The 14,119-nt window shown below is 45.4% G+C and overlaps 1 long non-coding RNA gene across 1 annotated transcript; it reads right to left on the bottom strand.

Moving 5' to 3' along the window:
• Window positions 1–12,733: 12,733 nt before the first annotated feature.
• Window positions 12,734–13,907, bottom strand: LOC146788962 (uncharacterized). Its single transcript, XR_014969729.1, has 3 exons — window positions 13,696–13,907; window positions 13,134–13,210; window positions 12,734–13,043 (listed from the first exon to the last, which is right to left on the bottom strand). It is a non-coding gene; the product is annotated as an uncharacterized LOC146788962 (long non-coding RNA).
• Window positions 13,908–14,119: the final 212 nt, after the last annotated feature.

Here is a 14,119-nt window from a genome sequence, read left to right as displayed (position 1 = left end):
GGGGAAAAGTCAAGGTCAGAACTTTCATCCATTTGTTAGGCGCTGTGCTACATAAAGGAAAGAATGGAACTTCAAACTCAACTTTCTTATATCATCTCTAAAAGGCAAGGGGAACTAGAGAATCGTTCTTGAAGGAACATTATCAGCATTGTGGGAATATCAACGGGGCAAATAAAAGGCACTCCTTTGGAAACTAAATTTTTATCCTTGAATTCTTCTGTGGTGTTGCCTGAGTAGTCAAAGGCCTCACGTCCAAGTATTTTTACATAGTGAGTCCCAGGATATGGCAGGGGATGGACCAAATAATAAATAAATGAGGACTTTTTATTAAAGGAACAAGTACTGAGAAATCCCTGAAGAGAGACCTCGGGGTTTCCCATGAGACCAAACACCTAAACCCTTCTTAGACATGGTATGTATAACCCTTCAATATTTCTGGAGCTTCATAAAAAATGTCTCCTGATTCCGTAAAGACAGGCTCTCAAGCAAAATTCTACAGAATATCAAAATTCCAGTTCTGAAGAAAGGGTAAGCTAACTTTTTGGAGAAAATGACAGAAGCTGAGAACTTTTTGAGAGAGCTTCAGAATTAAATGTTTATGGAATAATGGTAGGGCTGGGGGTCTGCTTTCCAGTTTTGGCCCCTTTTGTCAGTCCCTAGCATATCTTCTCAGATGTGGATGTGTTTCGCCTCATCCCATCAGTGGGGGATAGAGCATGCGTCTGGGTTCCCAGGCTTTACATTAACATTATTTACACAAAGAGCAGTATCGGGGAGTGTTTTAACCTGGGGGGTGGGGCAAGAGATGACATGTTTAAATCAAAAAGGATGAAGGTGTTGTTTTGATAGGTGTCAATTTTAAAGGTAAAACTTGAAAAATAAAAACACATGGGAGTTTTCATACAATACGTTTTGGTTACCCAAGCAAAGTCTTAAAGTATTTTTAAAGTAAAGTGAAAGAGACTGTAATATGTTGTAAACCAAGCAGATCTCAAGAACCTTAATGGGAGGTGGAAACAGAGACTAACAGTGTGCTCTGAGAAAAATATAATAAAAAGGAAAAAAAGAGATGAAATTCTGTCTAATGGATTCAGTAATTTCTCTAAATGTGTAGCAGGGTCCACCACACATCTCTAGCTATTACGAAACATTTTTTGCCCTTGCTGTACAAAATAGTTTTACTGCAGAGGAGGACAGAGTTTCTTTTTTGGTAACGTTCTAATAACCGACGAACCTTATGCTGGTGAATTGTGACTGCTCATTCCACCAGGCTGTATTATGAGGGGCTTTCTTTTTGCTGTCTTCTGCCTGAAATTGTTTAAAAATTTTGGCATTTATGAAAACGACCCTTGCAGAGCACATTCACTCCCATTTTAAAGTAGGTGCATGTTCTGCTCGATTTTCCCGGCCTTCTTGTGAGGCACAATGATGGAATGTGACTTCAGTCTCTTATCATTCAAGTCTAAGGGTTAGAGTAGTGAATGGAGCCTATTTACTAGGCACTTCGACATGATTCTGTGCTCTTTCCCCATAGATCAGGGCTTGCACACATAGCCTAGGGGATAGATTCGTTAGTATTAGGGATAACCTGTCCTGTAGTGAGGGTATTTCATGGAGCCGTGCTGAATTCAGGCCTGGTAGGCCTCAAACGGGAGAGACTCCATCTTTCTTTCTGCTCCGGCAGCTTGGGATGCTTCTAGGTCAAATGTAATGTTTTAGTTATGAGGTGTTATTCGCTTGGAGAGAACCGGTTCAGGCCGGCCCTTATCGAAGGATTGTATTTTTCTTCATGCCGAAGACACTACATCAGGCCGGCCGGCTGGGAACGTGTCCTTGGTACGGGGAGGTACAAGAATTTGGTGGGCGGCAGGTTACAGGCCGGAATTTTCCATGAGGAAACGCACCTCTATATTAGTGAAAGTCTGAGGCAGTTACATGTTCAGTCCGTAGGCGGCATCTAGCCGTTAGCAGTAAAGCTACTACTTATTCCAGGGAAGACAGACGCCATCTTGAAGGCGGAGAAGAACCGAGAGACAGATGCTTTCCTAGCAGAATAGCCAGAGAGGAGAGAGTAGCCGATAAGGAAGAGGTCCCAGTGACTCGGAGAAGGGTGATTCCAGGCGAGCCGAGGCACAGACGAGAAGGGAACCTAGATGACCACTGAGTGCAGGCTACATACTACTAAGGTGATGTCGACCCTTTCTTATTAGAGTGTACAACTTAATCTTTCACTTTTCTTTGCAGGTTATGTGTTATATCGTAATGTTATGTGATTGTGTATGTAATGAGTAATAAAGTATCCAGTTTGTAGTGAACCAACATGTGCTGCGTGTTCTTGTATAAGAGGGTAGCCTATTCTTCTAGTCAGCTGCGGCTACATGAACAGATGTTAACCCTGATCAGGTAAGTGGTAACTGAATAAGGGAAAGAGGAGCCCCTCGAACCTGAGAACAGGCTATGCTCGAACTGGCAATCCTTGTGTGATCTGATGAATAGTGAGACTGATTCCCTTTTTGTATGTTATGGTGATCATAGGATGAACTGTCGTATGAGACTGCCGTCTAGGTAGAGAGGTCTGGATTCTTATAGGATCGCGAGGCCGCCACTTGTGATACTGTCGTATGGGCAGAGAGGTCTGGATTCGTAGGGGATCGCGAGGCCGCCGATTGTGCTGAGACTGCCGTCTGGGTAGAGAGGTCTGGATTCGGATGGGATCGCGAGGCCGCCACTTGTGATACTGTCGTATGGGCAGAGAGGTCTGGATCCGTATGGGATCGCGAGGCCGCCGATTGTGCTGAGACTGCCGTCTGGGTAGAGAGGTCTGGGTTCGTATGGGACCGCGAGGCCGCCACTTGTGATACTGTCGTATGGGCAGAGAGGTCTGGATCCGTATGGGATCGCGAGGCCGCCGATTGTGCTGAGACTGCCGTCTGGGTAGAGAGGTCTGGATTCGTATGGAATCGCGAGGCCGCCACTTGTGATACTGTCGTATGGGCAGAGAGGTCTGGATTCATAGGGGATCGCGAGGCCGCCACTTGTGATACTGTCGTATGGGCAGAGAGGTCTGGATCCGTATGGGATCGCGAGGCCGCCGATTATAAGAGGTCTTGGTATGCATAGTAGGAATCCCCTGTCCTTAGGTGGTAGATATATGTGGTTGCAGGATTGTAAATAGGTTCTAGGGAGGGGGTAACGTTCTGGCTGGGTTAGTGAGGCTCTGATGAGCGGGTTCTATCTGATCCGAAAACCCAAGCAGAACATTTGGCGTCACGAACCGTTTACGAAACCTGTGTGCGTTGTGGTTGTATTGTGTTTGCTTTCGGCGCGTGCGTGGTTTTGTTTGTATATTATTTGTATATACTTGTCTGTAGTTTTCTTTTCTCTTTCTTCTTTTTCTTTTTCTCTTTTTCTTTCTTTTCAAAGATGTTTTCTAGAAAGTCGAAATCTACTTTTAAGTTGCCCGTTGATATTCCCGGGTGGGATTCAACGCCTTATGAAGCCTTAGCCCGTGAGTGGGCTGATTCTACTGGTTTGAGTGAGAATTGGAATTCTTTTTTGGAGCTGGCGGAGCCGGCTAATGTGATTACTTGTTTACAGAAGGCGCCGGTATCTAAGGGTGATGAGCTTCCCGTTTTGGGGCGCAGAGGTTGGATTGTTCTGTCTGCGTACAGGATTCTGCATGAGAGGTTGTTGAAGTTACAGAACTTGCATAAGGATTTGGAAGCGAACTTTGTTGAGATTCAGAATGCTCATACTTTGTTGCGGTGTCAAAATAAGTTGCTTGCTGACAAACTTGATACGTACCAAACTATTGCCGAAAGGGCGGCTGTGCGAATTGCTCGTTATAAATACAAGAATCGGCGTGGTCGGGTTTCGACGCGAAAGGTGCGTCTGGTCGTGGCGAAAGCCGGACTGGATTGGAATCCTGATGAATGGGATGGTAATATCTGGAACTCGAGTGATTCTCCTTCCTCGGGTGAGGAGTCTGCCAAGCGCGAGTCCTCTCGCTCCGGCCGTGATTGTAAGTCTGCTTCTTGCGCCTCTGATGGTGCACCCCGTGATTGCGCTCGTCCTTCGAGCGGGGTCGATGCTTCTTCCACTGATTGTTCCTCTACGTGTACTGGTCGAGCTCCTTGTGATGCTCGTCCCGCGGTCTCGGTGCATCCAGTTTTTCGGCGGAAGGTGCAGCAGGCTCCCGGTGCTCCGAATGGTATTGCTTTAGACTCTTTGGAGGATTTTACTCAACAAGAAATTAGTGATATTTTGCAGCGATTTTGGCAGCGAGCTGGTGAAACCTTACTCACATGGATGGTGCGCCTTTATGAACTGGGCGCTGCTGGCATTATGTTGGATGCTGGCGATTGTTTGAAGTTTTGTTCCTTGAGTTCGGATTCTACTGTACAGGATCATTTTCGTAACTTTAATGCTGGTGGTCAAATTTCTTTGCTTCAATTGGCGACTGAGGGTTGTAATCAAAAATATCCTACTGAGTCTGACTGGCCTGTGAATGACAAACCGTGGTATACTTTGCGCGATGCTGCACAACGTCTCAAAGAGGAGGTGATGAAAAGGGCAATTTTTCTGAATACTGCCGACAGGTTCCTTGATGGTTTCTTGACATCTTCTGTGCGGAATCGTATTATTCGTTCTTCCCCTGTTGCTTATAAGCAGGTCATGATGACTTTATTGATTAATCAGACTGGTAACATGTTATCTGTGGTGCTGGAATCGGTACGCCAACTCGGTGAGTTGGGTGAGTGGTTTAAACCTGAACGGCAGTCCCGGCCTGACACTCGTACTCCTGGTGACAATAAACTTACTAGACGTGATATGTTTTTTGGTCTTATGGCCGATGGTGTGCGGAAGGAGGACATTGATGGTGAGACTACTTCTCGTTTGTGGGAAATGTTTTGCAAACGTGGCTTGGATCGAAAGGAGGGTGCCCGGCGTGTTCGGACAACTGAGTGTGATCGTGGTTTTTCTGACGGTAGCGGTGATGACGACCGCCGTGGGCGCTCTGATCGTCGTGATGATCGATGTTATGTACGTGATTTGTCCCCCCGTCGTGAGAGAGACAGGGAGAGAGAGGGGGAAAGAGAGAGGGGGAGAGATGATTATGTTAACAGCAGACGTAGAGATGATAGGGATCAATCCCCTGAGTTGAGAAGGAGAGAGGATCGACACATATTGGCCGATCGAAACCCGCAGTACAATGCAGAGAACAGTAATCCATTTCGTAATGGAGATGGATATGAACAGGAGGTATCGATACCTGGGAAACATGAGAGTCTTTATCCTGATTTATCCTGGTACACAGAAAAAAGGACTAGGAAATAGGTCAAGCTCCAGTACACAGATGGGCTCACAGAGATAATAGACCCTATGTAGATATTGATATTTATTGGAGACATCGTAATATCCAAAGGGCCCGAGCATTGGTAGATACAGGAGCGGAGGCCACTCTTATCCATGGAAAATCAAAGAAGTTTAAAGGTCAGCCTTTTACAATTACCGGATTAGGTGGAAAGGAAACTCCCGCAGTTCAAACTTTACTTGAAATGAGAATAGGTAGAATTCCTAGAAAAGAATACTCTGTATTAGTGGTGCCACTCTTAGAATTCATAATTGGAATTGATATTTTGAAAGGAATGACTTTGCACTTAGATGATGGATGTTACCAATTTGGAACTAAACATTATATATCGTCCAGGCCTGTACGGGTTGGTCGTTTAAGAATGCCCCCCATAAAAGTTCCCCAGGCGACAAAAGTGGTTCGTCAGAAGCAGTATCGTATTCCAGGTGGTCATGAAGAGATTAGTACCACTATTCAGGAGTTGGTGGATGCAGGAGTTATAACCCCAGTTACTTCTGCTTGGAATAATCCTGTTTGGCCTGTACGTAAGAGTGATAATTCTTGGCGCATGACTGTTGATTATCGAGAATTGAATAGACACACACCCTCTTTGACTGTTGCAGTACCGGATGTTATTACCCTAATTGAAAGAATCCAAAAACATCCAGGTACATGGTATGCGTCCATTGATATTGCTAATGCTTTCTTTTCGATTCCGATTGCCCCTGAGTGTCAGGAACAATTCAGTTTTACGTGGAACGGGCGTCAGATGACGTTTAGAAGTCTTCCCCAGGGCTATGTGCATAGTCCTACGATATGTCACCGGCTGGTGGCAGAGCATTTGGCTGAGGTACCGGTTCATCCGCAAATTCAGATATGTCACTATATTGATGATATTTTGATCCAAGGCGAATCACAAGAGGAAGTTCAGACCCAATTGGATAGAGTCATTGAGTGCTTGCGTGAGAAAGGTTGGGAAATCAACCCGGATAAATTACAAGGTCCGTCCCAGGCTGTGAAATTTTTGGGTATTAATTGGCATGAAGGGCACCGAGAAGTGATCCCTCAGGTTAAACAGAAAATTCTTGATTTTGCAGTTCCGAGAAATAGGAAAGAAGCCCAAAGCTTCATTGGTTTGTTTGGTTTTTGGCGCCAGCATATTCCTCATTTGAGTCAAATATTGGCCCCTTTGTACCAGGTCACTCGTAAAAAGAATGCATTTGAATGGGGTAAACCACAGCAATATGCGTTTAGTCTGGCAAAAGAAGCAATTCAGCATGCTCTGGATTTATGGCCTGTATGTGATGGTGATGTGGATTTGAATGTGTCTGTACAAGGCCTTTATGCGAATTGGAGTTTGTGGCAGAAACAAGGCAAGAGTAGAGTACCGTTAGGTTTCTGGACTAAAAAGTTACCTGATGCTGGTGAGCGTTATACACCTTTTGAGAAACAGTTACTTGCATGTTATTGGGCTCTGGTGGATACCGAGCAATTGACTTTGGGACATGATATAGTTTTGCGACCTGAAATTCCTATCATGCAGTGGGTTATGAGTTCGCCGAAAACTCACCGAATTGGACACGCTCAAGAGGCGAGTGTGATTAAATGGAAATGGTATATACAAGACAGGGCACGTGTGGGACAAAAAGGAGTTGCATCTTTGCATGAGCAGGTGGCGCGGGCGCCATCGACTGAGACTGAGAGTGAATGTTCCGTACCTTTAGTACAGGAGTCTCCTGTTAAGTGGGGTAGACCTTTTGATGATTTGTCCGCAGAGGACAGAAACCATGTCTGGTTTACGGATGGTTCAGCAAGGTTCATAGGGACGAAACGGCATTGGAAGGCAGTGTCCTATAATCCGATCACACAAAAATTGCTGAGTACAACTGGTGAGGGTAAGAGCAGTCAATTTGCTGAACTCTATGCTGTTTATCAAGTTCTGAAACAAGAGTTACCTGGCACATGTCATATTTTTACCGATTCTTGGTCTACTGCCAATGGACTGGCAGTTTGGTTACCGACTTGGCATTCCCATAGTTGGAAAATCCATTCAAAAGAACTGTGGGGAAAAGAATTATGGCAGGAGATTTGGGAAATGCTCCCACAGAGTACTGTTACAATCTTCCATGTGGATGCTCATACCCCGATAGACTCTCTTGACAAATTCTTTCATAATATTGCAGATGAGAAATCTAAAATTGCTGAGGCAGTGGTGGACACGCAAGATTCTGATATTGCGGGATTGGCGAAATGGGCCCACCAGAAAGCAGGACACTTTGGAGAGAAAGCCACTAGCAGGTGGGCTGCTGATCGAGGAATTTATATTCCCCTAGATTTAATCAAAAATGTTATTCTACATTGTCCCATTTGTCAGCATATCAGGCAGCGCAAAGTGCCCCAAATTATTAAAGGTCATTTACATCACGGGAAATTGCCCGCTCAAATTTGGCAGATTGATTACATTGGTCCACTTCCTATGAGTAGGAATTGTCAATATGTTTGCACCATTGTTGATACATACAGTGGCCTGTTGGTGGCCCTTCCCTGTAAGCAAGCTACCCAATTGAATACTATTAAAACATTGGAATTGATTATGATGTATTATGGTGTGCCATTCCAAATTCAATCTGATAATGCATCCCATTTTCGTGGAAGATTGGTACAGGAATTCTGTGTGGAAAACAATATTGAATGGGTGTTTCATATACCATATTATCCACAGGCCTCGGGTCTTGTGGAGAGGTTGAATGGCCTGCTGAAAGACCAATTGCGCAAATTAACAGATGACAAGTATAAGAATTGGCGAGACTTTTTGCCTCAAGCGTTATTGATTTTAAATAACCGTCCTTTTCTAAATGCTGAATCCCCACTTATGCGTTTGTTTCCTCCGAATGTTGATGCTAAGCCCAATGAAATCAGAGAGACTGTGATGTACTGGGAGATTACTCCCGGAGCTTTGGCTCCATGTAGAGCGACCCCAGGGTCGGCAGGTTTAGACTTGCATGCCATGGATGACACCGTTATAAAAAGTAAGGATCGAGTCATCATTGAAACTGGTGTTGGTGTTCATATACCAACTGGAAATTTCGGATTAATCGCCCCTAGATCGGGGCTGGCTGTAAAAGGCATTCAGGTGCTTGGAGGAATAATTGATAGTGATTATCAGGGAGAGATTAAGGTGCTCCTGCTGAATAGCAGTGAGGTTGACTTACTGATACATCAAACTGACCGAGTGGCTCAATTGCTAATAATGCCTGTCTTCAGTGGTGAGATGACAAAAGGCACTGCCCCAACGTTGCTAACTGTACGAGGCCAGAAAGGTTTTGGCTCCACAGATAATCCTGGGGCCAGAGTTTGGGTGCAGTCGCCTAAGAATCCCCCTGAACAAGCAGAAGTGATTGCAACCGGTCAAGACAACACCATTTTAGTTATGAGACCAGGGAAAGATAGCTGGGAAGCAGTCCCGGCTGACAAATGTTACTTACGAGAATGAATAATGCCTGTATTTGATTCTCTTTCAGATCATTCTTTGGACTGTTGCTGCAGGATGTGTCGGCGTTGGACTCCTTTTGGGCTGGTACGACGAGAGAGGAGGGATCCCATCAACCCGGGCTGAGTTGAGAACCCGAGTGTCGCGTTCCTTCGCTGCGTGGGATTCGTCGTCGAACTTTTGGATTACATTGGCCAAGCAAGTGACTAAAGCCCCTCATTTCTGCTTGACACCGATGAGATCGGTGACGGACATTCTGGCAACTTGTCTAGTTGCTGTCCCTGCTTCATTGGAGACTTTGACTCATATTTTTAATATATCAAATGCTCGCCCCAATGTTCTTCTGGGCGATTTCGCTGCCCATGAGTATTGCCCCTTGTGTACTGTACTGTCAGACCCGATACCGCCCATCCAGTCCCAAATAGTTACCTATAATATCACACAGGGTGATTTATGTTTTTTCCTTACTTGTGATCCTAGGGTGATTTCTGAATGTATGCGTTTAAGATTGAAAGGTGCCACTTCATTCACCGCTCATGAACGAACTTTGTGCCTTCAAAGGACACCGAAAACATGTACTTCTGTTCAGAATAACATGACTTGCAAGAGTATGGTAGTTACCCCCAGTCACTATCGCACAATGTTACTGCCTGCCGGATGGCTTTTCTCATGTGGTAATACTTCCTGGCCATATATACCCGCAAATATTTCTGGAGGCCCTTGTGCCATTACTAGACTGAGCTTGCTCATGTTTTCATCACATCCAAATGCCAACTCTCGTGTGATTCGAGATACAGTGAGGTTACAGGAGGATTGTGACTCATCTTTGCATTTATATTCCAAGTCTGAATACCTTAGCCTGGCTATTTCAATTGTTGGTGTTCCTGCTTTGGCAGTTTATAATGCCAAATCTATTGGGAAAATGGCCTGCTGGATGGTAAAATCCATCAATCATACTTCTACAGTCCTGTCTGACATGCTATTAGACGCCCAGGGTGAACGAAGGGCTATCTTGCAAAATCGAGCGGCCATTGATTATCTTTTGCTTAAACATGGACACGATTGTTCTGATTTTGAGGGTCTTTGTTGTTTTAACTTGTCGGATCATACAAAATCCATTCAAGCTCACATTGATAAACTACATGACTTGACAGAAGAAGTTAGAAAACACATTGACCAGGGCTGGTTTGACTGGCTCTTTAATTGGTTACCTAATTTGCATATGTTACGTCAGATATTAGGAGGTATTCTGATTACTATCGGCATTTTGATTTCTATCTGTTGCTTTATTCAGTGTATTCCTTCACTACTTCAATTCTGCACACCTGGTACTAGACATAGATCAGTTAGTCTTGTTTCATATTATTCTTCCACAGATATTAGTTCTGTTTAATGAATGTATAATAGACTGAAGTCAAGGGTGAAATGTTCTGCTCGATTTTCCCGGCCTTCTTGTGAGGCACAATGATGGAATGTGACTTCAGTCTCTTATCATTCAAGTCTAAGGGTTAGAGTAGTGAATGGAGCCTATTTACTAGGCACTTCGACATGATTCTGTGCTCTTTCCCCATAGATCAGGGCTTGCACACATAGCCTAGGGGATAGATTCGTTAGTATTAGGGATAACCTGTCCTGTAGTGAGGGTATTTCATGGAGCCGTGCTGAATTCAGGCCTGGTAGGCCTCAAACGGGAGGGACTCCATCTTTCTTTCTGCTCCGGCAGCTTGAGATGCTTCTAGGTCAAATGTAATGTTTTAGTTATGAGGTGTTATTCACTTGGAGAGAACCGGTTCAGGCCGGCCCTTATCGAAGGATTGTATTTTTCTTCATGCCGAAGACACTACATCAGGCCGGCCGGCTGGGAACGTGTCCTTGGTACGGGGAGGTACAAGAATTTGGTGGGCGGCAGGTTACAGGCCGGAATTTTCCATGAGGAAACGCACCTCTATATTAGTGAAAGTCTGAGGCAGTTACATGTTCAGTCCGTAGGCGGCATCTAGCCGTTAGCAGTAAAGCTACTACTTATTCCAGGGAAGACAGACGCCATCTTGAAGGCGGAGAAGAACCGAGAGACAGATGCTTTCCTAGCAGAATAGCCAGAGAGGAGAGAGTAGCCGATAAGGAAGAGGTCCCAGTGACTCGGAGAAGGGTGATTCCAGGCGAGCCGAGGCACAGACGAGAAGGGAACCTAGATGACCACTGAGTGCAGGCTACATACTACTAAGGTGATGTCGACCCTTTCTTATTAGAGTGTACAACTTAATCTTTCACTTTTCTTTGCAGGTTATGTGTTATATCGTAATGTTATGTGATTGTGTATGTAATGAGTAATAAAGTATCCAGTTTGTAGTGAACCAACATGTGCTGCGTGTTCTTGTATAAGAGGGTAGCCTATTCTTCTAGTCAGCTGCGGCTACATGAACAGATGTTAACCCTGATCAGGTAAGTGGTAACTGAATAAGGGAAAGAGGAGCCCCTCGAACCTGAGAACAGGCTATGCTCGAACTGGCAATCCTTGTGTGATCTGATGAATAGTGAGACTGATTCCCTTTTTGTATGTTATGGTGATCATAGGATGAACTGTCGTATGAGACTGCCGTCTAGGTAGAGAGGTCTGGATTCGTATAGGATCGCGAGGCCGCCACTTGTGATACTGTCGTATGGGCAGAGAGGTCTGGATTCGTAGGGGATCGCGAGGCCGCCGATTGTGCTGAGACTGCCGTCTGGGTAGAGAGGTCTGGATTCGGATGGGATCGCGAGGCCGCCACTTGTGATACTGTCGTATGGGCAGAGAGGTCTGGATCCGTATGGGATCGCGAGGCCGCCGATTGTGCTGAGACTGCCGTCTGGGTAGAGAGGTCTGGGTTCGTATGGGACCGCGAGGCCGCCACTTGTGATACTGTCGTATGGGCAGAGAGGTCTGGATCCGTATGGGATCGCGAGGCCGCCGATTGTGCTGAGACTGCCGTCTGGGTAGAGAGGTCTGGGTTCGTATGGGACCGCGAGGCCGCCACTTGTGATACTGTCGTATGGGCAGAGAGGTCTGGATCCGTATGGGATCGCGAGGCCGCCGATTGTGCTGAGACTGCCGTCTGGGTAGAGAGGTCTGGGTTCGTATGGGACCGCGAGGCCGCCACTTGTGATACTGTCGTATGGGCAGAGAGGTCTGGATCCGTATGGGATCGCGAGGCCGCCGATTGTGCTGAGACTGCCGTCTGGGTAGAGAGGTCTGGATTCGTATGGAATCGCGAGACCGCCACTTGTGATACTGTCGTATGGGCAGAGAGGTCTGGATTCATAGGGGATCGCGAGGCCGCCACTTGTGATACTGTCGTATGGGCAGAGAGGTCTGGATCCGTATGGGATCGCGAGGCCGCCGATTATAAGAGGTCTTGGTATGCATAGTAGGAATCCCCTGTCCTTAGGTGGTAGATATATGTGGTTGCAGGATTGTAAATAGGTTCTAGGGAGGGGGTAACGTTCTGGCTGGGTTAGTGAGGCTCTGATGAGCGGGTTCTATCTGATCCGAAAACCCAAGCAGAACAGTGCATTACCTCGCTCAACCATCACCCTAGTCACTACAGCTTTCACTTGAGTAGACTTTGACTAATAATGGTCTACTACATTGATACTCAAGGTATGGCCCGTGGGCCAAATGTGGCTTCCTGACCTTCACATGTGGCCCTTAGACAACAGCAGTACTGGGCTGCTGTTTACTCGACTCAGCACTCACAATAAAAATACGTCAAATAAACAGGCAAGCATTTATTTAAAGGTTAATTGATGTTAAAGAAACTATGTAACTTAGGAGTCCTGCACCACTTAACTTTAGGAACACCTTCATTTTAAAGACATCATGCAGCAAAAGTATAAAAATATTACAAAGTATCTTAAAAATTCAAAAATGTATTTTATTAACATACAGAACCACCTTTTCATCTTAGTACATCAAATTATATCTGTACATTGAGTCACATTCATTTAAAGTGATCGTTTTAAAACAAGAATTTAGCAACATTTATTCTTTTCCCCCACCCTGACTGTTAGTCCAGCAAATTGGGAACTCCTCAGAACCGGACTGTTGCTCAGAATGGTCCACCTCCTGACATCCCCAACTCTATGACCAGAAATAAACATAGAGTAGTGAAGCGGTCAAGCGAGGGATAAAGAAGAGGAAGGGGACTGCTGGGATTTTGGAAGCTGTGGAAGAAACAACATGATAGTAAGTACAAAAGGCACACTACCACAGTCTACTCTCTTTAAATCTGGCTGGTACCAGTAAAGATCTACCTTAATACGTAGAAGCACGGTTTCTCGTGTTTTGTCACTCGGGCCTATAATCACCAATCCGTCCCTTCCCGTAGTTTCTATTGATGGAAGAATACCAAAACAATTAACACGGTTTTTCATGCGTTACACAAACACACAAATGTCTAGGGTACTGCAACACTCGGTAGACACCTTACATAACACATAAATGAGAAGGCACGACTTTGTACAAAGATCCCAGTCTTGTGTGTAGAGATTAAAAATCCCTGTGATCCAAAACTCTAATCCACAACAAGTACAATAAAGAAAGTCAAACACAAAAGATGTTCCCCGGGGTGGAAGGGATCTTTACGTTACTACGAACGCTAATCCAAATAGTTAGGCACACGCTAATTCAAAGGATGAAAGAATGCCAGAAAACAAGATAAGAGAGTGCCAGAAACAAAGGTTACGTCACCTAAGCTTCAGTTGAGCAGCTAAAGTAACTTAATCCATCCTAATCCTCCAATGTAGGTAGAAAGTCTCGAACTCTGCACAGAACTAGTCTTTTGCGCGGAAAATTAACACACCCCTCCATTCATACCTCTAAAGGGAGTCCTCGGGTGAAAACAGCCGGAAAGCAGAAAAGACTCCTCCGTCTTCAGTGCGCGCACACATGCGCGAGCAGGACCTCTGCCAATACGCCACTCTGTTCTCACTTGAAGCATGGTCCCAGCCGTGCTGTAGTCGGGAAACGAAGAGCGGTGCAAGAAAGAACCCGCAATCAGCCGATGCGGTACTCCGAAGTCGGGAAACCGGAACTAGAATTACGCACGTCAGTACGTGCGTCTCTGGTCATTAAATACCCATGAGCCTCCTCCGGGCATCATGGGAAATGTAGTCTTTTACTCTGCTGCGGCCAGCCCTGACACTGACAACAATTCTAATAGTGAACTTAAGCGGCAAGTCAATTGTTATGTGCACTCTTTGGGTGGCCTGTGTTCCGATTTTACATGAACAACATTATA

Source organism: Triturus cristatus, chromosome 10 (assembly GCF_964204655.1).
Source record: "Triturus cristatus chromosome 10, aTriCri1.1, whole genome shotgun sequence".
Taxonomy (NCBI): domain Eukaryota; kingdom Metazoa; phylum Chordata; class Amphibia; order Caudata; family Salamandridae; genus Triturus; species Triturus cristatus.
This window is presented reverse-complemented; position numbering and strand designations above follow the sequence as displayed.